This window comes from Podarcis pityusensis, assembly GCF_964106645.2.
Source record: "Podarcis pityusensis genome assembly, chromosome: 14".
In the NCBI taxonomy this organism is placed as follows: Eukaryota; Metazoa; Chordata; class Lepidosauria; order Squamata; family Lacertidae; genus Podarcis; species Podarcis pityusensis.
Window position 1 is genome coordinate 27,247,550 of NC_138039.1, and position 25,547 is coordinate 27,273,096.

Sequence of the window (25,547 nt, forward strand, 5' to 3'; positions counted from 1 at the left end):
GCCACCAAGCTAGATGGCTTTAAAAGAGGGTTATACAAATGGCAGAGGGGGCTACTGATGGATACATTCTTCCTCCACAGTTGGAGCCATAAATGCTTTTGAACGCCAGTTGCTGGAAACCGCAGGAGGGGAGAGGGCTTGCAGACTTCCCATTGAGGCCTCTGGTTGGCCCCGCAAGAATAGGATGCTGGCCTAGATGGGCTATTGGCCTGATCCAGCAGGCTCTTCTTAGGTTCTTATGCAGACTGCATGCCCTTTAGGATAGAATGTCTTATTCTAATTGCGTACAGAGTAATGTGCATGGATGGTGCTACATAAATGAACCACAAGAAGGAGAAGAACTAGGACTTCTTTGGCAGGAAGGGTCATCACTGGGTAGCTGCATACACAAGGTCCCAGGTTCAGCTTCCATCATCTCAAGGTGCAGCTGGGAAAGACTTCCTGTCTGAAATGCAGGACAGGTGCTACCCTTCCGAGTAGGAGACACTAGTCAATGGACCTGCAGGTACAAGGCCACTGCAACACAGGGGCAGGGCACAGGGAGGGAGAGGAGCCCCTACCACACCTCTGTGATTCACTGCTGCAGCTGGCTTTCTGCTCTCATCTAGTTCCAGATACAACATCTCCAGGCTTATTGCCACCATCCCACGCCAGTGACAATTCACCCTGCTTTTTCCCTTTCTTTTTTAGGGCTCATTCACCTGCATCCTTAATGGCAAATGAGATGGTGAACAGCTTGTACAATGTGCGGCCACTGTCAGAATTACATTAGCACTTCAAAGAAGGAGGCAATTGCCCTCCTTAGCATATATCAGAGACAGAGAGCGAGGGAGCTGAATTTATGAGTTCATCACAGGGTTGTGTGTGCGTCACAGCCATGCCAGAATCGTAGGCAAAGGTGTTTGGTCAGCAAAAGCTGTGCAAGGGTTCTGGGGTTTTTTATGCTGAATTTACCAGAAATTAACTTAGAAATAGAGATACTTGGCTTTGGGCGATGTGCCTGGTTATAGCCGAACCAGAGCCTCCATTTGCAAAATCAACTTGCAGACTTGTTGTTTTTCCTGAAAGAGTGCAATGAAGACACTTGCTTGATGTCAACAAGCAGGGAGTTCCAAGGTCTTTGCGCTGCCACAATAACAAAATTGGTTTCTTACAAATGCGGAACCAATATTATGAGGTACCCGGAACTGTGACAGTTCCCCATATCAGAGTGGTCAAGTGAGCCCATCTGGGGTAAGGAGATCTTGGCTCCAAGTTAAGGGCTTTGTATACTAATAGTAACACCCTGAACATGGCTTGGTAGCAAACAGGTAACCACTGCAGATCTCTGAACAGAGGTGTTACATGCTGATGGGGTCTCGATCCTAACTTAGGTCTGTTAACTTCAATAGGCCTACCTTGAGTAGAATGAATGTTAGATGCTCCCCGCCTTGTAAAGCTCTTCTGCTCCCCTACAGATCACATTGTGCTATATGGATCGGGCAAAAAGATTCCATTCCCCTTATTTACCTATCAGTGATCCACTGGAGGCAATTCAGGTGGTGCAAAACACCAGAGCAGCTTCTTAAGGCTAAAAATAAAGGGAGACGTTAAAGAGTGTTTCCAAAATGAACAGCCAAAAGAGTCTATGTTTCTGCAGGCACCTCACCACAATGTTCTTTTGGATGCAAGGAGGGGGGAAAAACCAGCCTTTAAATGCAAAGATCAGGGATTTCTGCTACACCTAGATAAGGCCCTTGTTTACTCTCAAGAATCTGGGCCAGTCTAATCTGGCTCTGAAATGAACACAGAGGCCACCAAGCCGGGGGCTTGGCAAAGGAGAGATACATGCAGAAGCCCTAGGAATGGGAGATTGGCACTTGGAGGGTCCGTCCAAAGCAGCATTTCCTTCCTCATCCTCCCAATATCTGCACTGCTCTCAGCAAGCCTGAGTATTAAGGGATTCGCCAAGCGACTCGCACATGCATGGATGCTTTAAAAAAAATAAGTACACAAAGGGACTCATTTTACCCCAGCACACAGAAATGCTCCCAAGTTATTTCCAACTGCATCATGGAAGAACCACAATGCAGGTCTCCTTCCATCAGCTCTGCCGAAAGCCCAGCTCCATCAGGCACCTCCTACCCCTGAACTGTGCCAGCTGGTCATTGTAAGAATAGCTGTTTAAGAATGGGTGTCCGAGTTTGCATTTTTCCTCTTCCCTCCCTGTCCTTTTCCCGTGTGTGTGTGTGTGTGTGTTTTCACACGTAGAGAGCCAATGCAACATCATGATTAGAGTGTTGCACCAGGACTTGGGAGATCAGGGTTCAAATCCCCACTTGGCCACGAAGCTCAACTGGTGATCTCAGGTTGGTCACTGCTATCTCAACCTACCTCACAGGGTTGTTGTGGGGACTAAATGAGAAGTGGGGAAACTTGTACACCACCTTTGAGATCCTTGGAGGAAATGGTGGGATATAAATGCAATAAAGAAATGCTAGCTCAATAGAACTGTCTACACCAGGGGTGGGAAATCTTTGGCTTCCCGGGGGTTGCTGCATTACAAAACCCATCATCCCTGGCCACATTTGGTGTGGCTGATAGGAATTGTAATTCAGCAGCATCAGGCAGGCCAAGCATTCACCACACCTGGTTCACACTAACTGGAAGCAGTGCCCCAGGGCAGGGACCAACCCACCCATGAGGCAAGGTGAGACCAACATCCCCAGGAGCAGATTTTTCTGTCCCCTTGTTCCTGATGTAGCTCTTCCCTGCCTCCTTCTTCCCTGGTAGGGAGGGGGGCACTATTTTGCGGTCCTCCTCAGGTACCAAAGTGTCTTGGGGCAGCTTTGCCCAGAGCTTGAGACAGGAGGCAAGATTATGCAATGATTTCGCATGAACTCCTGGGGCATTAAAATATCCAAATAGTGTTCAGCTGTTTCTCTCTGGAAAGGAAAAAACGCTGATTTGAATGCAAATGCCTAATTAATGGCTTATTTACAATTAATCTGCCTTTTAATCTTTCTGCAGCTAGCATTTTAAATGCATCTTGACTTGATAAAGACCCAGAGCAGAATTTTAAACAATGCACTGATTTTCTTTGTGCAGTGGAGGAAGAAAAAAAGTTATAATACCATACAAATACAAATGAACAGAGTTACGATAATTGAATCTACGTAGGGGCTTTCTGTGCTGGCTGACTCTTTAGAACAGATTTACTATTTAATTACGGCTGTTAGCCATATTCCATCTGTGTAGCATTTGAAAGAAACACCCATAAGTTGTTTAGCAGAATGACAGAGTGCCCAGGAATGGTTCTGCAATTTTGTGATGGCAATCCAACGCAGTCGTTAGCAAGAGGTCCCTTCGAGCACCTAATTTAAAAGTGAAACATCAGCAGATCTCTACCAAATATTGAATTTTTTTTCCTTAATAGAAATCATTGTGAATTTCAATACTGAGTCCCTACATCACAAGTTATCAACAAGCAGCAGGCGAGACATTTATTCAGGCTTCTTCCTTTGGTGTGCGTGTGGGGTTGTGTTGTTGTTTTTTGCTGTGTGCCCAGACTCAGTTGTTGGTGACCTAGCCATACACACAGCTTCCTAAAGTCATATGCTGATTTGTCAGAAAAATCTTTGCTTTCTCCAAACCTCATGGCTGCCTCTGCTAAAGGCTAGGAAACCCAAGAAGACCAACATCTCTGGTCTCTTTTCGCAAGCTGTGGGGACAGACTGATGGGCACAGAAGGGGCTGCAGGAAGAGAAATGTGACCAGGGCTGGTGTGCCTGGCACTCAGTGTGGAAGGACTAACCTCAGAAAACTGAACTGGAACATGCCACTTTCCCTACCTGGTGCCCTCCAGATGTTTTGGACTGCAACTCTCATCAGCTCCCCCGCCCCAGCCAGCACACTCTGTTGATGCTGGCGCTGCTAGGAGTTGTAGTCCTAAACATCTGGGCAGCAGAAGGTTGGCAAACGGGACCATAGATCTAAGACTGAACTGAGACTGCTTTGCCAGAAACAGAGTACAGTACGATCGCCTCTAACATGCATTTAACTTGCGCACTTTCAACCACATGTGGTGGAAGGCTGGCTGAAATTCTGCAAGTTAAATGCAAGCGAGGCAGAAAGCTTAAAAGCTATTTTTGTGCCAGGGCTACCCAGTGCAAAAAAAGAAAGAAAAAGGGAGCTTTTAAACTCTCTGCCTTGCTTGGGGGGGGGGGGGGGCAAGGCCCACTCAGTGGCTGGCTCCAGAAGGCGAGGGATGCTTCCCAGGAGCGGTTTGATTATACTAATTTTTACATATATGCAGAACCCTGGGAATGGAGCCCTTGCGTAAGATGCAAAACTGCCCAACCCTTTTCCACAGTGAAAAATTCCCTCCTCCCAGGTAGACCCATTTTGCTCCTCTGGCAAACCTCCACCTGCTCTGTCAAAGCACTCTGCTGAATGCCCATTTCGAGCCCATTCATTCATTCACATACACAGAGCCAGCATGGGACACATTAACACTGCACTAAGATCGCACTCCAACAGACATTAGGCCCGAGGTGTATAAATTCAGGGCCAGTGAAATGTTGCCAACTCCCGTCTGAGGCATCTTTAAAAAAAGTAAAAAAATCTGCAATGCTATTGAAATGCTCTTTTCCCAGAGTCTAGATCTCAAGGGGTGGTTTGAGCTATTGCTAAAAGTGAACGTGAACAATTCCAAACCACCACAGCTAGACTCCAGTCACCTTGAGAAACACAAAGTGCAAATCGGGGGTGCCCAACTCAAAACACTGGACCTCTGTGCAGACAGAGCCACAAAGTATTCAGACAAATGGGAGACTTTCTTTGAACTCAGTCGCTGCCTATCTAACATGCTGTGAGATTTATTTATTTATGTTTGTAAGTTTTTCTTATTTCGTTTTATAACGTATAGAAAACAGAAGAGGACAGGGATAACAACAGGTGAAAATTAAAAGATGAAAAACAAAACTATAAGCGCACAGAATGAGTACAGTTGCACATAGGTTAAAAGAACAAAGTTCAAGTAAAGAATACTGTATAAGTGTTATCTGGTTAGCAAATATGATTCCAGATTTGCCAGGGATCTTGAAAATGATGGCTCTGTTGTATGTGTCATTAAAAAAAAATGCCAAATCATATAAAAAGTGGCTGGAGGTTCTAATCCTTGTCAAAATTGCAAAGTATGTGCAATTTTCTCCTTGCTGTGAGATTCTGAACCACGTTGGTTTGTGTACTGGGGGGTGGGGGTGGGAAATGGGAGTGAGCGGAAATGGCTGTCGTAATTATGAGCCCATTTAGTGTGGAGCCTAATAAATCTACTTGCTCTCCAGATGGATTAGACTATTAAGCCCCCCACCCCCTTTTGCTAATGGCACAAACAAGAACGCCAAACTCTGCCAGCTGCTTGCAAATGCATTACGAGGCCCCCTTGAAGCCAGCAAAGCACCACATTGTTGCTTCGGAGATTGATGAAGGAAGTCTCCGCAACAGATGAAAGACCTTAGCGCTGTTTCGTCAGCTTCACTGCACCCCTATTTATAGACCAGGCGCAAGTCCCCAAACAGCCGCCTTGGTAAACCTCATTAACTGCCCTCCAAGGGGTGCAAAGCTGCACCTATTATTGCTACTTATAACGCTTATTCTGTGCTTTCTTCAATGTATACCATGTCACCTGCCTTTCAAGGGGGAACCCAAGGGGGCGTCGCCATGACATCATGTGACTGAGGAGTAGGGTGTTCCATTCGCCTGCCAAAATGGCCCATTGAGGGAGCTCAGATGCAAGCCCCCCAACCCGTGGGGCAGCTGGGGTGACAGGAATGGTAAACCAAAACATCTCGAGGGCATTACACATTGATGTAGGTTCCTCTTCAGCTGGCTTCATTCCAGGTTTATCTAAACAGCTGATGGGAGAAATTCCTTTCGCCACACCTCACAAAGGATATTGTAGAGTTGGAAAAGGTTCAGGAAAGGGCAGCCAACACGATCAAGGGGGTGGAGCAACTTCCCTGTGAAGAAAGGTTGCAGCGCTGGGGACTTTTTGCATGCAAAAAGGGCAAGAGGCAACGTGCAAGAAATTTATTAAAAATATGCACTGCACAGAGAAAGTGGATAGAGAAAAGATTTTCTCCTCTCATAACGCTGGAACTTGTGGATATCCAATGAAGCTGAATGAAGATTTAGGACAGATCAAAAAAGAGAAAGCCCTTCATGTAGTATAGTGTTAAATGATGGAACTCACTCGCACAGGGACCACCAACTTGGCTGGCTCTAAAAGAGGATTGAGTAAATTCAGGGGGAGAAGGCAATCAATGGCTACTAGCCAGGATGGCTATGCTCTGCCTCCACAGCTGGGAGGCAGCAACGCCCCTGAATACCAGTTGCTGGAAACCAAAAGGAGGGGAGAGGGCTCTTGTACTCGAATCCTGCTTGTGGGCTTCCCAATGGGGCATCTGGTTGGCCAGTATGATGCTGGACTAGATGGGCTACTGGCCTGACCCAGCAGGGCTCTTCTTACATTCTGGTTAAGCTCACCCCATGCTCTAAACACCTCCATGCACATCTAGTCACTTGCAAACAATAAGGCCACCATGTTCTCTCTGCAGCAGCTGCCAAAGCACCAAGAATTACTCAAGGAGCAACAGCCAGCCGCTGGAGGAGGGGGGGGGGATTAGCATCGTGGCCTCAGGTAACCTCAACGAATGGGCTTGCTTGGGATGGGCACACGCACCCTGCAATGACAGCTGTCACTTAAACAGAAAGGAAGGGGAATGAATACATTACCGGAGATTCCAGCCTGCCTCCAGGAATATTACAGGTGGCATTTATCGAATGTGTGGGAGTTACTTAGCAGCTCAATATCTTAACCTTGAAGTTGCCTGGAAATCTCTGGAAACAAAAGGCTTGTTTACAGGCTGCTCAAAAGATGCTCAGCTGTGATACTGCAGCACGTCCTGCTGCATTTGAGTTTGGGGGGGGGGGCGGGAGAGACAGGCATCAAAAGCAATCAATAACCAGCCCCCTGTGCCTGAGGTTACAGAAGCCTCCTAAGAATGAGTAAACTACAGGGTGGAGTCACCTCCATTGTGGGAATCTCCATTGCCATTGGAGAGAGACGGGGAGACAAACTCCTTGAAGAGCAGCTGGTCCTGCAAACCTCCAGCGTTAAGGGCTGCTCTGAAATCCACTGAAAAATGACATTCAGATGAAGCTGCCTTCTACTGAATCTCTGTTCACCTAGCTCAGTACTGTCTACACCAGGGGTCAGCAAACGTTTTCAGCAGGGGGCCGCTTCACTGTCCCTCAGACATTGTGGGAGGCAGATTATATTTTGGAGAAAAAAATTAATTCCTACGCTCCACAAATAACCCAGAGATGCATTTTAAATAAAAGCACACATTCTACTCATGTAAAAACATGCTGATTCTCAGACCGTCCGCGGGCTGGATTTAGAAGGCAATTGGGCCGAATCTGGCCCCCAGGCCTTAGTTTGCCTACCCATGGTCTACACTGAGTGGTGGCTGCTCTTCAGGGTTTCAGAAAAGGGGCTTTGGCAAGTCTACCTGGAGATGCTGTGGAGCAAGCTTCAGACCTTTCACATGCAAATCCCTCCTGAGTCAGAACAGGATCGGCTCTCCCCCAGGGTCTTGAGCAAAGTCTTCCCCTGCTAGCAATGTAGACAATTTTGCCTGGAACATTCTCTGTACAAATCCTGTACTCTGCCATCAAGGCACAGTACCTCCCCACCCACAGCTGTGCAAGGGTGAGAGCCACTGTGTTGTAGTGATTAGAGGGCTGGACCAAGACCAGGGAGAGACCAAGGTTCAAATCCCCCCTTGGCCACAAAGCTCACTGGGTGACCCTGGGTCATTCATTGCCTCTTAGTCGACCGACCTCACAGGGTTGTCGTGGGGATTAAATGAGGAGGGGGAGAACCATGCACACAGCCTTGAGCTGCTTGGAGACAGTGGTGGGATATCAATGCATTAAGTAATAAAATAATAAAGTGGAGATTAAGAAGGGCAGGATCCCACAGAAGTAGATCTGTTAGCACAAAGGAATGCCCCCTTCTTTCTTGCTGCACAACCTCAAAATCTGTGCTAGGTTGTCCCACCAACAAATCTGAGGAAGGGCACACAGGGAGAGGAGAGGCAGTTCCACTATATAAACAAAAATGTTTGTGCTAACAGAGGTACAGTCGGACCTTGGTTCTCAAATGCCGAAAACCCAGAGGTAAGTGTTCTAGTTTTTGAACGTTTTTCGGAAGCTGAACGTCTGACGCAGATCCTGTTTGAGTGCAGGAAGCTCCTGCAGCCAATCAGAAGCCACACCTTGGTTTTCGAACATTTCAGAAGTCGAATTGACTTCCGGAACGGATTACATTTGAGAACCAAGGTACGGTTGTACTTTGCTGGATACTTCCTGAAATCACCTGTGTGCTATACCAATAAAATCACAATCAGATCCCTTTGCCAGCACCAGCAGTCTATGAGTGGCTTTGGAGACAAAGCACAGAATCATAGGATTGTTGAGTAGAAGGGACCAGAAAGGTCCATCTAGTCCAACCCCCTGCAATGCAGGAATCACAACTAAAGAAGCCCTGATAGATGACCAGCCAATCTCTGTTTAGAAACTGCCAATGGAGAGGAATCCACCACCTTCCAAGGGAACAGGTCTTACCGTCAGAAAGGCTTGCCTTCCAGACCCCTTTTATAGTCAGCCTTCTCTGCGCACGTTCCAGCTTATCAATAAACTGCAGCATGCATTCCAGGTGTAGTCCAACCAAGGTGTAATAGAGTGAAACCATTACTTCCCTTGATCTGGACACTAGACTGCCATTGATGCAGCCAAGGACTGCTTGCATGTAGTCAGTGAAGGGGGGGAGAGAGGGAAGCAAGGCGGCACCTTTCAGGCCCATTCACAACACCTGCACATTTGGTACAATTTCAGAAAATGGGGAGGCACTACACACAAGCAGCTCTACATTTTCTGACATTGCACTGATGGGGGCAACCTTGTGTCCCACCCCATAGGGGTTAGAGGGAAGGTGTGGTCATTTGAACAGGGCTTGCCTCCCAACTGCATCCTCCTGCCACCCTGAAGGATGGGGATAATATTAGGCTACATTACAGGGCTGTAAGCATCCCTGAGAATATACTGTAGGAGAAGCATTTGTAACATCCTCTCCAAAATACTTTTAGCGGGTGAGCTAAAACCACCCGGTCAATTTGTTATTACGGTCTGGTTAATTTTCAAATCTGATGTTTTAAAACCTCCTTTTAGGCACTGTTACCCGTCGTGAGGATTTTGGAGAAGGAAGAGTTACGAAGCCTAAGCAAGCCAATCTTTTAAAAGAAAAATAATCCACGGTTTCATGCCAATGCATTTAATTATCTCTTTCTGCAGACTTCTTTACACTGTTTGCACACTGGGAGGTGTTTTTTTTTATAAAGTATTTTTTTGGCGGGGGGGGGGGATAAGAGGCATGAGAAAGATAACTGCTGTAAGAATTGATACATTTCAGGTCCCCTTTTCCTCCAAAGCCCATGGATTTCGCTTAATTCAGAGCCCCGTGGCTGCTAGATCGTGTGTAAGTGCTCTGCGCATCAAGAATTCTTAAAGCACTCCGCTCAGATACAAATTGCATTATTTTTATTGATTTTTACATTACGGTGAGATTTGCTTCTGCAGTAATCGCAGAGGTTTCGGGAACAATTAAAAGCGTTCCCAATTTTCCACCAGCAATGGAATGATTATTTTTCATGACTGAAGTGTCATTTTAATAAAAAGAGCTGCTATAATTCATACCGCTGGAACTTGCAAATAATTACCACTATCCGTTATAGGCCAATACATCCAGAAATTAGTAATAAGGCAGAGCATCCAAAAGCTGTCTCTCTTTGCCAGGCAGCATAGCCCACAGATCTTTTTAAATACTGTAGCTGTTTAAGAATTCTAAATACATATTTACAGCCAATATAAAGAACCTTGTAAATCGTGGCTTGCTTTATTTCGCTGGGCAGGGATGGAGTGGGATAAGATCTGGTCCAGGAGTCTCTGCTAAAATGGGAGGGATGGTGGGGTCCCAGGTACCTTGAAGCAGGGGGCGCTGGGAGGCCACACCTTGAAAAAACCATCTCTAGACCCAGAAGATTTCGCGAGGATCCCAATATCCTCTTTTTAGGGCAAGGTGCTGAAACAGATGGTAGGCATTCAGTTACTCCTGGATGACCACTGAGTATCCACACACCTCAAGGGTGGAGAAAGGTATGGGCATCCACCGTAATTTTTTGGTGTGAGTGCCTTCCCAACCTCCTAACCATTTTAAATCATTGCAATAAAATCATGATCGTTCCGGAGGTCCTTTCTTAACCTGAAACTGTTCTTAACCTGAAGCACCACTTTAGTTAATGGGGCCTCCTGCTGCCGCCGCACCGCCGGAGCACAATTTCTGTTCTCATCCTGAAGCAAAGTTCTTAACCTGAAGCACTATTTCTGGGTTAGCGGAGTATGTAACCTGAAGCGTATGTAACCAGAGGTACCACTGTACAGAAATTCCGTAAATGATACAGTAGGCAAGAGTTCACGTGGGTTAAGGTGCCGAGGCTAATGTAGAACGCAGGAGGCTGTTTTTTACTGAGTCAGGCCACTAGTCCATCTAGCTCAGTACTGTCTACACTGACTGGCAGCAGCGCTCCAGAGTTTTAGGCAAGGGCTCTCCCAGCCCTACCTGGAGACACTGGGGACATTCTGCATGCAAAGCAGATGCTCTGTGCTACTGTATGGCCCTTCTCCAGCATCTCTGACACCTGTGGGAACTCCACTTGAGAGAGATTGAGTGTGATTTGTCAATGAATGCTTCTGTTACATTGTAGAGATGGGAGAAAAAAACCCATATTCAGTCTGCATTCACATTTTCTGAAACTATGCAAACATAAACACAGCCATCCTTCAGAATTCACACTTTCAATTTTTATTCAATATAGTTCAAAGATGCAAATAAATTGGGGGGAAACTGCGCACAAAATGCAAATATTAGTGAAAATAACATGCAAAAATGTTTGGGTGGAAATGTGAATATTAGGCAAAACTGCATGTAAAAAAATTATTTGGATAATCTGCACTGAAATGTTGATAGGGAAATTCTACTCGGGGAAATTGGCACTGATGAATTTTTGTGTGTGTTTTTTTTTAATGCAAACTGATGTGGCAGTAAGGAGAACTGAAATTAGGACTGGCAAAATGGTGGAGAAAAAGCAAAATCCAGACGTGCCCCCACTTGCATCCGCCAAGATCAGTGCCAAGCTAAGGTAGGTTTTCTGTCAATGAAAGAAGGTAGTTTTATTCGTCTTGTGGATTATCTATATTAAATGATGCAGAGGGGAGGAAGAACTCGAGAGCTTGTGCCAACACACTTGTTCACAGTACGATGCCTCTTCCCAGAACAACTGGCACCCTGCTCCTGACTACCACTGCTTACTGGCAAAAAAGAAAAAGAGCTAACCTGATCACTTCTAAGCCTGCTGCCCTTTTCCCCTGGAGGAGGCAAAGTGTTGCACTGTATGTAGTGCTCATCGATTTGCAAGCTTGGAGGGGATTGCAAGCTCGTCAGAAACCAATGCCTAACGACCGCTCTATAGACCCCCCGTAAGAGCATCATTAGCCTAACAAAAATACATGCAAAAATATGTGCTGGAACAGACAAGGTGACGTCTCCATCTGTAATCTTGATCACATAAATATTACTTTGGGCAAAAAAGAAAGAAAGAGGGAAATTATAAATGCGCCTGTTGGCAGGAGAGCCCGAAAACTTCTCAGAAATTATACAAGAGTTTATCCATCGTGCATGCACCATATCCATCACTGTGTGCAGCTTTTTAATTAAAACTCCTCCAGCTAAGAAAGTTAGTAAAGAGGTTTGCCTCGCCATTTAGCAAATATGCCCATGAGCGACACACATGGAGTTATGCAAACGCCGAAGGACTACTTCCAGAAATAACTTTGAAATGAAGCAAGGGTTGGGACACAGACACACACATACACACACACACACACAGAGAGGAGTCTTGATCAGCTGCCAACTGGTTAAAAGGAGGATTTAGTCATGAACTCTACATTAGCGCAGCCATGACTAGGTGCACAGAACTTGGAGTAAGCTGAGCTCCAACGCGCTGACACACCCAGACTTTGCAGGAACAGCTCCTCTGTGCAGCTGAAAAAAATCTGGGAGCATTAAAATTTAGCAGTTTAAAGTTTAACCGCTTGCTGAGAACAAGCCCTTTGGAGCTCAGATTGTCGTGGGCGAGGCTCAAACCGCAGAGCCGCAGGCAGATCTCTGTGGCAGGAGGCATGCAGAAGGAGAAGGAAGTTCAGAAAAGGGAGACCTAAATGATCCAGGAGATGAAGTCACTCCCCTACGAAGAAAGGTTACAGCGACTGGGACTTGTTCATTGGAGAAGAGGAGACACGGCAGAAGTTTGTAAAATTATGCACAGCATGGAGAAAGTGGAGGAAGGCAGGGTTCCCCTGCCCCCAAATAACACCAGAACTCAGAGACATCCAGTGAAGCTGAAGATTCAGAAAGGATAAAAGAAAGGACTTCATCATGCAACTCACAGTTAAACTATGGAACTCACTCCTGCAGGAGGCTGCAATGGCCACCAATTTGGACAGCTTTGAAAGAGGATTGGGCAAATTCCCAGAGGAGACGGCTATCAAAGGCTGCTGCTAGCCACAATGGCTATGCTCTGCCTCCATAGCTGGAGACAGCAATGCTTCTGAATACTAATTGCTGGAAACCACAGGAGAGGAGACGGCCCTTGCACTCAGGTCCTGCTTGTGGGTTTCCCATTGGGGCATCTGGTTGGCCTCTGAGAACAGGGTGCTGGACTAAATGGGCCATTGGTCTGTTCTAGCAGCCAACCTCACGTTATGTTCCTAAGAGAGAGAGAAGCCAGCTCCTGTCTACCAAACAGAACGTCGGCAGTTCCAGTATAGTTTCTGCTACTGCTACTGCTGCTGCTTCTGCTATGAGATTGTTCGATGGCATCTGATATGTTTTAACTATGGTTATTTGTGCAGCTGCTTTATTTTAATTTTTAAAAGTATTTTTAGGCCATCTGTGATTCTATCCCAGAAAGGGCGTGGTACAAAAATTATGCTATGTATGTACAAATAACTGAAATGCTGAACACCACTACCTGCTTGCACTTGGGAGTCAATGGCAACTCCTATGGAAGATGAAGGATTTGGCTTGAGCTTTGCTTGGTCCAGCAAAACAAACTAGATTTTCCAAAACGGGGAAGATAAGTTTCAAGTCCTCAGGGAATTGTGAATAAATATGCCGGCCTGGATGACCTTTCTAAAAGAGAAAAATGCTGATTGTAAAAAAAAAAGAAAAAAGAACTGTATAGGGAGAGTTGCTGACAACTCAGAAAGCATAAATACATAAATATTTTCTTTTCATAATGTACCAGGGGGGGGGGAAAAACTACTTTGAAGAGCCAGCCTTGAAATGATATTGGGGTTGGGGAGTTAATATTAGCAGAGTTGCTTTCAAAATGTGTCCTGCCTTCCAACAAGTGACAACGAACCTGCAAAAGGCTGCTATGCAGAAAGTTAATAATAGCCTCCAGCCAAGGGAGCTTTTCATCAGTTGGTTCTCCCTCCCTCCTCTCCCCTTGGTTTTAGGAACCATCACCGCCAAAGCTATGTGTGGGCGAACCTTTGGTCTTTCCATATAGGACCACCATCATAGCAAATGTTTGGTCTTTCCTAATAGGTTCAGTGAATTTCCTTTGAAATTCTACAGCATTACAACAGGGCCTCCATTCTTATAAGCGCCTGAACTATTAGGTGCCCCCATTATCTGGGCTGATAATGCACAGGACTCCGGTCCTAACACCAGTCTCTGACTAACAGCAAGAGCTTCCATTCATCTCAGAGAAGCAGCGCTGCCTTACATTACCAAGACAGGATTCCCCACCCCAATTCAAATACTGCTCTTTTCAGGCTCTTTGTGCTAAGAATCTCTCTCATTCCAGAAATATAGCGGCGTGGCAGTTTGCAGAAGAACTGCAGGAGGAGCGTCAGCCTGCACGCTGCCCCTGCAAATCCAGACAGGCTCCCACCTTCCCAGGGAAACTGCTGAGCCAAAGCCATGAGGCAAGACAACGAGTTAGTCTCTGTGGAAATTTCCAGGCACACATGTTGGAACAGTCTTGCTTAGACTTGTTTTTTATGCCGAAGGAAAGAAAATGAGTGATGTGTTCTAAGCCGTTTGCAAAGAGTCGATCTGCAAGCCTGGAGAAGAAACAACAGTTTTTTAAGAGTGTGGCAGAGAGAGAAGCAGGAATTCCACAATGTAGGAAGAGGAAAGTGAGAAGAAGAGTGAGGGGTTGCTGGAAACGGAAGCTGAGCTCATGGATACGAGCCTCAGCTCTGCAATTCTCTGGACTATCTTATGCTGAGAGTTGTTAGCAGGGCACTATTCCCCCTTCCCAGTTCTCAAGAGTTTTCTGGGGAAGAGGACTGATTGTTAAACCACTCTGGGAATTGTCACTCTTGTGAGGGGAACAGGGGCTTCACAACAACTCTAAACATCTTTAGCAAACTACAGTTCCCAGGATTCTATATAGGGGGAAGCCATGGCTGCTTAGAGTGGTATGATGCTGGTTTAAATTTACAGCTAACTCCTTGGCCTCTGCTTGTTCAGACATCGCCAATACTGTTTCACCTGCACCTATCTATTCTCCCCCTCTGCATCTGGCTGCAGCTCAGTGGCAGAGCTTCAATCTCCAGCATCAACAGGTAGGGGTAAGAATGCTTCCTGCCCGAAATCTTGAAAAGCCGCTGTCATTTAGTGGTTCCCAAACTGTTAATGGCAACCCCGTCACCCTTGGTTCCATAAACAGCTCCTGCCCTTCTCTATAAAAACATCATTCATAATAGTGTTTGGCACAACCCATTAAGAAGATAATAACACAATACCATTCAGAACAATAGCAATTAATTGCACATTTATTTAAAATCCAGTTGAAAGTATTTGGCTTACTTAATTCAACAAAACTGATGAACTTGATCAATTGATACCAGCATTTCCAAGTCTGATAGTTATTTAGCAAGAATCTTAGATACCACATTTAGGAACTACTTCAGTAAATTCTTAATGTCCAAGGTTGGCTTGCTGAAGTGATAAAGGTTTCCCTACGTCTGGTTTAAAGTAACTTAGCAGGAGTCTTAAATCACCATGTTTAGTAATTGGCAGCTGATTTCTTTGCTTGAAGAGAAGTCGGATGACCACACAAAAACCACATTTCATCAAATATGATGTTGGAAATGCAACAAGGAGCTTCTTAACCACCGACCATAGTGCAGGATAGCGTTCAGAAATTCCCCTTCTGCAACCAAAACTCTTAAACCTTGGCTTCAGCTCAATGTCATTTTGTAGCTCAATTAGTTCTTCCTCCACTACCCTATCTTGTGACCTTGCTGTGAGTAGCAACAAACTCAGAATTGTGAATGGAAACAAATGTGACCAAAGGAAATACTGTAGCTTGGATATTGCCAACAGCACTAAAACTTTAAATATGAAGCAAGGGAGGTGTTTCGCTCTAGGCTCTGGCTTGGTCAATTGTAAAAAAGTGAACAATGCACTCAGAGGGTCACACCTTCAGAGCCCCCCCCCCCCGTTACCCGCTTGCTTTTTCATGCCTCTCTGGGTGATCCCTGTGGGTCAGTACTGCTCACATGGGAACCATGGGTATAAGACAAATCTGATGAATCACTGGCATGACTTGGAATAAGGCAGCTTCCTATATTCCTATCTTTGCGAAATCCTTCCCTTTTAAGGAGGATTGTGCCGGACTCCCAGTCCAGAGTGCCAGGGTGGTGTAGTGGTTAAGAGGGGTGGACTGGTAATCTGGTGAACCGGGTTCGCGTCTCCGCTCCTCCACATGCAGCTGCTGGGTGACCTTGGGCTAGTCACACTTCTCTGAAGTCTCTCAGCCCCACTCACCTCACAGAGTGTTTGTTGTGGGGAGGATGGGAAAGGAGGATGTTAGCCGCTTTGAGACACCTTTGGGTAGTGATAAAGCGGGATATCAAATCCAAACTCCTCCTCCTCCTCCTCCTCCTCCTCCTCCTCCTCCTCCTCCTCCACCTCCTCTCCTCCTCCTCCTTCTTCTTCCACCCCTTGGCCACCCGACTCAAAGCACAGCTTTCCCCAGTGAAACAGCCTCCCTATCCAGGCCAACTCCCCAGTTACCAGTCTGCTCGGCTCTCGTGACAGGTGGGCGAGCTTATTTAGAAACTGATGCCACCAATGCTAATAGATTCTTCCAATAAATCTATTTTTAATTGGGACACCAAGATTGGAATCTCAGAACTCCAAAATGGGATCAAACAGGTCAAGCGCCAACCCGGCCGCCCCACCCACAGGACGTTCCGGGCTTTGGAGCCAATCGGAAGGGATTTAGACATCCCTTGCACACAAGCCTAAGCAAAGCATGGATTTCATAGTGCACGGGAAAGTGTGGATTAACCACTGAAATGTATCCAGAACTAAAAACATCCAGTGAAGATTCTTCACCACGCATTTGGGGGCAGAAGAAACGTCATTTGATAACCTTCCCTCCAGTGCCAATTCTAATGACAAGCTGCAAGCTGGCACATCAACTGCTGGTTTCCTAAGCCCCATTTGACACAGAAGCCTGTGAATGGCACCCCACGCCATGAGAAGCCTCTGGCTGACTGTAGCAGCTGCAACATGAAGGCACCCAAGAGGCAAGGAGACCCATTTCCGAGCACTTGGACGCAACATCAAGGATGGAGGGCGTGGTATTCTGAAAACACAGGATCATATAGGGTCATCTAGTCCAACCCCTTACAAAGCAGGAATCTCAACTAAAGCACCCAGGACAGGTGGCCATGCAGCCATTGCATAAAAAAAATCCAGTGAAGGAGAGTCCACTACCTCCCAAGGGAGCCTGTTCCACTGTCAAACAGCTCCTACTGTCCTGATGTTTCGTTGAAATCTTGGAAGCCATTGGTTTGAGTCCTACCCTCCAGAGTAGGAGAAAACAAGCTTGTTCCCTCTTCCACGTGAAAGCCCTTGATATACAGTGGTGCCTCGGGTTACGTACGCTTCAGGTTACAGACGCTTCAGGTTACAGACTCCGCTAACCCAGAAATAGTGCTTCAGGTTACGAACTTTGCTTCAGGATGAGAACAGAAATCGTGCTCTGCGGCGTGGCGGCAGCAGGAGGCCCCATTAGCTAAAGTGGTGCTTCAGGTTAAGAACAGTTTCAGGTTAAGAACGGACCTCCAGAAAGAATTAAGTACTTAACCCGAGGTACCACTGTATTTGAAAATGGGTATCCTATCTCCTCTCAGTCTCCTCTTCTCCAGGCTAAACATACTCAGCTCCTTCCACCGTTCCTCATAAGGCTTGGTTTCCAGACCTGTGATCTTCTTCCCTCATTTCCAGCTTGTCAATATCCTTCTTAAACTGTGGCATCCAGAACTGGACACAGTATTCCAGGTGTGGTCTGACCAAGGCCACATTGATGGGGACAGTGCTGACACCCCCCCCCCAATCCATCGAGCACTTGTACCATCACATAAGACCAGGAACAGCCTGGGGTGCCTTCACAGTGCAGGCAAAATGCCCCGCCAGCCCCCTCACCCTGTAGATCCGGGCTCCCTCCCTGCTGCCAGCCCTGTAACTACAATTGCACCCTTGCCCACAGCTGTGCTCACACTGCCATGCCAGCGGCGAGGGCTCAGCAGCAGCGAGGGCAAGGGATCTGTGGCACAGGTAAAGTCCTGGCAGAGCTGGCAACGGCACAACAGCAGGGATGGGATCTTCCCCCCTAGGCAAATTTATTCACCTTGCCTCACTGAAGCACTGGCCTTGCCTAAGATGAGGCTAAAAGAGGCACGTCTGGTCCAGCATCCTGTTCTCACAGTGGCCACCCAGATGCCTTTGGAAAGCCATGAGTCAAACAGCACTCTGTCCACCTGCAGTTCTCAGTAAGTGGTATTCAGAGGCACAACCCCTCTGATCATAGATGCAGAGCATTGTGGCTAGTAGTCATGGGTAGCCATGTCCAATCCTCTTTTAAAGCCATCCAAGTTGTCTGCTCAAAGCTTTCAAGAACAACACCCAATCTATCCTTTTGCTTGTGGCAAAAATATTAGGCATGCAGATATATCACACACACATATATAGTACATATTTATACCCTTTTCAGTTCAAGTCAACAACCCCTTCTTCCCTGCTGCTGCATGCTGGGCACAGATATTTTTAACTAGCCCGTGTTCTCGTCCTTCACCATATTAACAAATTCAGTGTCACTTAAGATGTATTAAATTCTGCAATATAGCAAGCAGTCTGATGCTTTGGGGTGGGGGTTAAATGAATAATTCATGAAGGCAAGAACAGTTTACACAAAGCATTGCGATTTTGCAATCATCCCTCCCCTCCCCTCTCTCTTTCCCCCACCCTCAATGAAGCCCCGCAAGACTACACTTAAGGCAATCAAGTCTCTGATATGGTCCTTTTGACAGCAAAATGATTTTCAGCAAGCAACACGTTCATCATAATGTTGAGCATATCCATCAGGCTTTTTTATTTAAAAAAAGCATGCCCAGGACAGGGGTCTATGAATAAGACTGCTTTCCCTCAGTGGGATTCAATCCAATCCGCTTCTAAATATGTATAATGCCATAACATTAAAGCTCTGTAGATTGCCATCAGTCCTCCTGCAGTTTAATTTCATCAACCTTCGAAATTCAGATCAGCAAGCACTTTCATCCACAAAAGACACCTCAGAATTGAGGCTCCATAAGCAGGCTGCAAAATGCACTTATAGGATGCATTTTAAACCTACAGCAGAAGGGAGGGGGGAGTTTGTCTGCAGATTAAATACACATACTGGAACTTTGTTTGTTGCAGGTTAATATGAAGCCCATGATCAGTTGATGTTTTGGAATTATGCTAAGTCTGAACCCAAACAGATTCTTCCGCAAAGAACATAGCAAGTACCTGATGAAAAATTCCAAAATACTGGCTGAATTGTTCAGGTATGGAATGCAGGTGAACACCACAATTCTAATTCTAACAACGATTTACTGTTTTTCCAGGAAAAAACTTCATTACTTTTTTAGCCAAGCAGTTAAGATGAACAAATGTATCACACTTTTCTCCTTTTGAAAATAAGGAATTTGGAACATTTAAAAACATAAGCTATTTGGCAATGCTATACAGCTTCACAGGGCACAGAAAGTGTGTTGATTCTGCCCACACAAGGTCACTATTTAAAATGCCCTGTTAAAAAATAATAATATCCAATTTTGAAAAGAAAAATAAACACATTGGAGATTTTAAACAGAAAATGACAAGGCTATCATATGGGACATTAGATTAAAGAGTTTCTTTGTCAGTCTTAATTCCTGCTTCCAACCCCATCCTCCTATTAAGCTATAAACATGGAAGGGAATTGAACTGACATCTGAAACCACACTGCCTAGCTTCAGTGTTTTAATTTCGCTTCCTAGACTCTTGTGGGGAAGGTTCCTCCACACCATTATAAGCAGTTCTCTCAAGTTAAGCTCTGTGGTTAAAAAACTGCCAAAGACAACTAATTCTCTAGAAATGGTAATCACAGCTCATACGCTTTCAAGAATCTTCATGCTTTGTTATGTTTCATTTTGTTTAAATTTGGTGGTCTTGTAATACGGATGGCCCTACGAAATTTTCAACTTTTAAAAGGGAACATTACCTTGCAATCCCATTGCTAGCCTTGCAGCAATTAAACTGAGATTTTGGACAGTTAACACTTATGAACCTGAACAAGTAGATTCACGTTTGGTTCAGGAAGGCTCTCAGGTCGCAAGAGGGAAATCAGTAATTGCATGTTGCAGCATACCTGTAATTGCTGCTTACCTGCCTAGACCATCAATTTCACCAGTTAGCACGTGTTAAAAAAGGGGGGGGGTTGCAAACCGTGCTTCTCTCCCACCCTCCCTGCTGCAAATCTGCTTATGGAACAAACAAGGCGATTCTGAATTATATGCACAACAGACCCCCAACTCAACAGTATCATCACACTACTATAACTCCATGTGGATTATCAGCCTGCCCTTCCTTCCACCACAAGCTCCTTCTCCACATGACCTAAGCAGCTGGAAAGTTTTATTAACACAGAATGAACATTAACTATTTAAATGCCAAGCAGCAGGAGGGGCCATCCTATGTGATTTCAGAGCATCTCCAGTCCAGTCTGGCGGGGGGGGGGGGAGTTCAGACAAAAACCGAGACGGCCAGAGGATGATTTGATTAAGACCATCTTACCTTAAGTCAAAAGGAGGCCTCTAAACACTAATGCATCTCTGAATCCAAGCTTTTAAGAAGGTTTCCAGTAACCATCTGGGGGAATAAAAATAAATAAAGATAGTTAAGATCCCCCGAATATGTGTTTTGCTGTCTGCAACTCCTCCTCCTCGGCAGCAGCAGCGGCGGCTCCCTTCTGCTCTCAAAGGCAGCCCCGCTGATATGTTTCAAGGCTTGACACGGGGAACTCAAAAAGGGATCAAGCGCATAAATGTCATTTCCTCAAGGCAGCTGCTTCAGCTGCAAAGGAGTTTAATCTGCTTGGCCTGCCGCAATCCTACCTAATTGAAGATTTAATCCCAGCAGCTGCCCGGTGGTGTCATAAAAGACAGGGCTTTCATTAAACGTTTTGGGAGACACTGGATTCAAATCCCCCACCATATTTAAAGGATTCTTGCTTTAAATAAACAGTTACAGAGTTCCACTCAAAAGTCTACATTTTTTATTTTTATTTTTTTTAAAAAGGGTGGGTGGTGGGGAAGAGAGATTTAAAAACCAAAGAAAAAACTAACACAAGCCTGTCGGGCCAAGCTCTCTGCTCTTGGAACAAGTTATCCTCATCTCTTCTACTTCTGAGCACAGGAACAGATGGAGCCTGAAAAAGTTTGGTTTGCAGATCCCAAGTAAAGGAGAGGTCCTTCCTCTGCCCCTGCAATGGCCAAGATTTTCCATCATCTGCATATTTCTCAAGGCACAAGGGCAAAAAACTGAAGTGGGGTGTGCAAAGCAGAGAGGAAAAATTATATGTCACAAAGTGGACTGCAAAAAGAGAATTCCATGCTCCAGTGTTGAAACTACAGAAAAATGAAGGCAGCCCAATGATCTAAAGTAGAACAGAACTGGAAAACAAACTTTCAGTAATGTTATTTTGTACTTATTAACCTCATTCCAAAAACCTGGATGGGTGTGCGAACATATTTCACAAAACCTCTTTTTTTTTAGTCTATTTTCACCATCTTGCCCCACTCGAGGCGGCAAAATTGCTGCCATTTTCCTATATGCAAAATGCATTCTTCTCATCTTGTTGAAACATCCCTAAGGTAGTAATAGACACATAGACACACACACCACACACACACAAAGTGTAACACCCATTAAAAATTATGCCCAATATAGTCAAAGTCTATGTGCCATTTCTCCACTTTAACCCTTTTGCTAGAGGCTCAATTTAATAAACAAAGGCAGCTTTAATAATTCAGATCTCACTTTGCAAAAAGATGCAAGGGGGCTGTCAGGATCTTCCTGCAACACAGTACATTTCTCCAGCCTCTCTGAGGCTTTGCATATATTTAAGTCTGTGTGTCTTGCTTTTGGAATGCTGATAACTTCAGTGTTCTTTTCTGCTCTTTAAAGGATTAAACGTAACCACGCAGGCATCTTTATTAGTGCATCAGGCACCATTAAATTGTTAAGGTTCTCTTCCAGGGCTGGAGAAAAGAAAAAGCTACAGCCATTAAAATTAAAATAAAAAAAATCCTCACAACCCAGTGTTTGGTGGTTTGTTTTTTTGTATATTTTTTTACAGCATTTCTTATATAATTTGGAGCAAAGAAACAGAACCAAGGAAAAAGAGGCTTCAGCTGCTGTAAACACTGATATGTGGGTTTTTAATGATTACAGCCCAGCAGTATAACATCTTCCCCAAAGACACACAATTGTGATTGATGTTACTTTTTTTAAAAAAAAGAGTTCTCTTTCCATTGCTATAAGAAAGCATTCCCCCAACATGCTCCCATTCTTTCAACCATCTTTAGCTTTCAGTGAAAAATTCATCACTAGAGAAACACATCATCAATTGCTACCATCCCCAAAAAAGACACCTTAAGCCAAGATTACCTGGATTCCATAGCTAATCTGTGGCCCTCCAGATAGTGATGGACTCCAACTTCCAGCATTGCTGACCATTAGTCTGGTTGGCCGGGAATGATAGGAGTCTAAAGACCTCTGGAGGGCCACAGATATTCCCCACCTGAAGGCTCCCCCCCCCTTTCTCGGTTGGGGTGGGGAGCTCAGTCCTGGAGTGCTTGCATTGCATGCAAAATGTTCCCTGGCATCTCCAGGTAGGGAAATGTGAGAGAACCTTGTCTGAAACCCTGGCGAGTTGCTGCCAGCCAGAGTTGACAATACTGAGCTAGATGACTCCAATCAACTAGAATCAAAACCTTTATGCTCCCTCTGCCTTCAAGCAAACAATGGTTCAGGTGCCCTTGGACAGTTTCCGCTAACGGCTGGGTGGCAGACTGGGAAAGGAAAGAGGACAATTTCCCCATGTTCAGCTTGATTCTGCCTATTCTATTTCTCCCTGAAAATGAGGGGAAAGGCAGCATTTCGAGTCTAATCCAATTTAGGATTTGCTTTGTCGGAAGATACGCACACACAGACCAGAAGAAACACAATTCGCTTTGTGAAGCTCAAGCCATCAGAAGCAAAGAGTGACTCAGTCTGCTGGTCCAGTCCTCAGCGTTTTTCTGTTAGAAGGAAGAAACTTTGCAAGAGAGAGAGGGAAAGCCTTTTATCTACAAGGCAAGGGACAGGACATGGAAAAACTCTGCCTATAATCCGCCAGGAACATCTCCTGCACACGTCCCGTCCGTTTAAAAGGCCCTGCAAAGGACCCAAGTTCCCAATAAATTGTGCAGCTAAAGATTAAGATCTACTTATCAGATCACAGCATTGTAGATAAAACCAGGAGGTTACTGGTTTTAGCTTACTTTGAAATACATTGGTTTTATTTTATTTTATTACACGGGCAACGATATGTTTCTTTTTAACTAGAGAGTTCAGTTTCAAGCAGTCTGTATGGACAGAATCCAATTAAATCTTCTAAGTAGAAGGTAGCTTTCACACCCATGAAAAATATATCAAAGGGAGAAGCAGAGTTCATAATTGCTTGGATATTCATCCAGCAAAGATGGCTTCTCTACCAAGAAGAACATTCATTTTCCTTGATCTTGTAAGCCCTGGTTTCATTTATGCCTCGGCTAGGCTCTTTATATTCTCATGTTAACAATGGGAGACTCGGGGCAAAATCTGAAGATAAATTCCATCTGGATCCCCAGTGCCCAAAGTAGGTAGCTCCTACGCATTGTTGGGAGAGTTAATATGATATGTTTCCACTGTTACAATACTCAGCTCTGGTTGACCAGCTGTAAGGCAGGGGTCAGAAACTCATAAGAGTAGACAAGACTTGTGGAAAGACAAGTTAAGCAGGCTTGGGTGGATTTGGACATAGGATAATAGAATGGTAGAGTTGGAAGGGTCACAAAGGGTCATCTAGACCAACCCCCTAAAATGCAGGAATTACAGACATGTGATAGGAAAAACTACTCCCCAATTTGTTTGCCTAAATTGGTACTAGTCACTGCTTAACCTTGGGCCAGATCGAACCCAGCAAACTTTTATTTATTTTAATATTTTAAAGCCATGCTTTCATATAAAACATCACAAGGCGGCATATAACCTGAAAACACAGTGCTATGATAAGAACGTTAAACGTATCAGTGGGAGCTGGTTTTCAAAGAATGTCTTATTTCCATACATTAATGGCTCACCTTTCATCCATCATGGAACCCAATTTGGTACAGAGCAGGGGTGGAGAACCTCTGGACCCCCAGATGCTGCCAGCCAGACTACAACTCCCATCAGGCTTAGCAAGCACAGAAAATGGTCAGGGATCATGGGAGTTGTAGTCCAGCAACATCGGGAGGTCCAAAATGTCCCCAGCACCAGGGTAGAAAGCGCCATAATTAAAAGACATTTTGTCTGAGTGCCTGAAATCAGCTGGAGTTGAAATGGAGGTCGTGCCTGTTACTGGTGTGAATGCCACGTTGCACAAGGCTTTTAAGAGAAGAGTTCACCGCATATATCACACTTAAGCGAGGCATTCCAAGATGTGTTAGAAATGGCTTTAAAAGCTGCACATACATCATTCTCAGAAACAGCTGACACTTTCCAGAAATCCAGCTCCTTTCCTTTACTTTCTCAGAGGAGACATTCTCCAGTAACCTTCTTTCCCCACAATCCAGAAACTTAGTTTTAAAAACAAATCACGGGTCGGTATTTATTTTAAGTCAGAAACTGAAGTGCCCCAAAGCCTCAACTAGTTTTTCCCACTTGCAACTTCATGCTGCAATTGACTCTCAACTTCGTACAGTCTATGAGATTTCAGAAACCATAAACAAGCTGACTTTTCGAACACTTTAGCTGTTAGTGAAATCATGAATTAATTAGCACCCTTCCAACCGTAAGAACCCAAAAAGCACTTTAAATTTTAATACAGTACAGCAAAATGCAACTGTAGTTGTTTTTCCCCCGCCTGCATTTCCCATCTAACCTAAAACCACTCCATTTGGAAGAGAAATGTCAAAGATCTTTAAAAGGGGGCCCCAGTCGGGAGGAGGAAGGGATCTTTTGAGAGTCAAAGGAGACATGATAGAAGTGCCAAAAAACAAAAACAAAAATTCATCTCTCTTTCATAATGCTACAACTCAGGGCTATCCAATGAAGCTGAACGCTCTGCACAGTTAAACTCAGGAACTCTCTCCAAGAGTAGGCAGTCACAGTCACCAACCTGGATGACTTTAGAAGAAGGAGAGACAAATTCAGGGTCCAGATGGCTATTCGTGACTACTAGCCACAAAGGCTATGTCCAGCCTTCAAGTTGGAGCCATTATGCCTCTACATGCCAGCTGCCACTGCCCTCTGATCCTTCCTGTAGGTTTCCCATAGTTGGCATTTGGTGGGCAGTGTCAGAAACTCAGACATGGTGCCAAATGGCAGCTTAAATCTAGGTTATGGTTGCCATAATGGAATGTCTATTCGCCAGGGGGCTTGGGCCAGATGATTCCAATGCTACGATTCTATGGTCTCAACTACATTGCTTGACTGTAGCTTGCTCTTACAACAATTCACTTGTCCGAGAATGCAAGGAGAAGAATCATATACAGTGGAAATGGAATTAACTATGGACTAAGGAAGAGGTTTTTGAACTGTGGTTGCCAACCTGGTGCCCAGAAATCTCCACGTAGTCGCAATTGGACCAGCACCAGAAACAAAATGCGCCTGGTTAATTTCTAACACTGTGGTGGGCTACTGTAAGAACAGGACTGGATGGACTGCTGGTCTGATCCAGCACGCTCATCTTATGTTCTTAGGGGAGAGACTC

General features: G+C 45.1%; 1 protein-coding gene across 2 annotated transcripts in view; it reads right to left on the minus strand.

Annotated features, from left to right (window-relative positions):
- The window catches only part of GLCE (glucuronic acid epimerase), a 56,364-nt gene that overhangs the window by 15,752 nt on the left and 15,065 nt on the right, over positions 1 to 25,547 (minus strand). The window contains exon 2 of one of the 2 annotated variants that reach the window (XM_080982156.1): positions 20,345 to 20,419. The exons of the other annotated variant lie outside the window; for it this stretch is intronic. The gene's annotated coding sequence lies outside the window, so the exon portion shown is untranslated. The remainder of the gene's footprint in view (positions 1 to 20,344; positions 20,420 to 25,547) is intronic. 2 annotated transcript variants of the gene reach the window in all.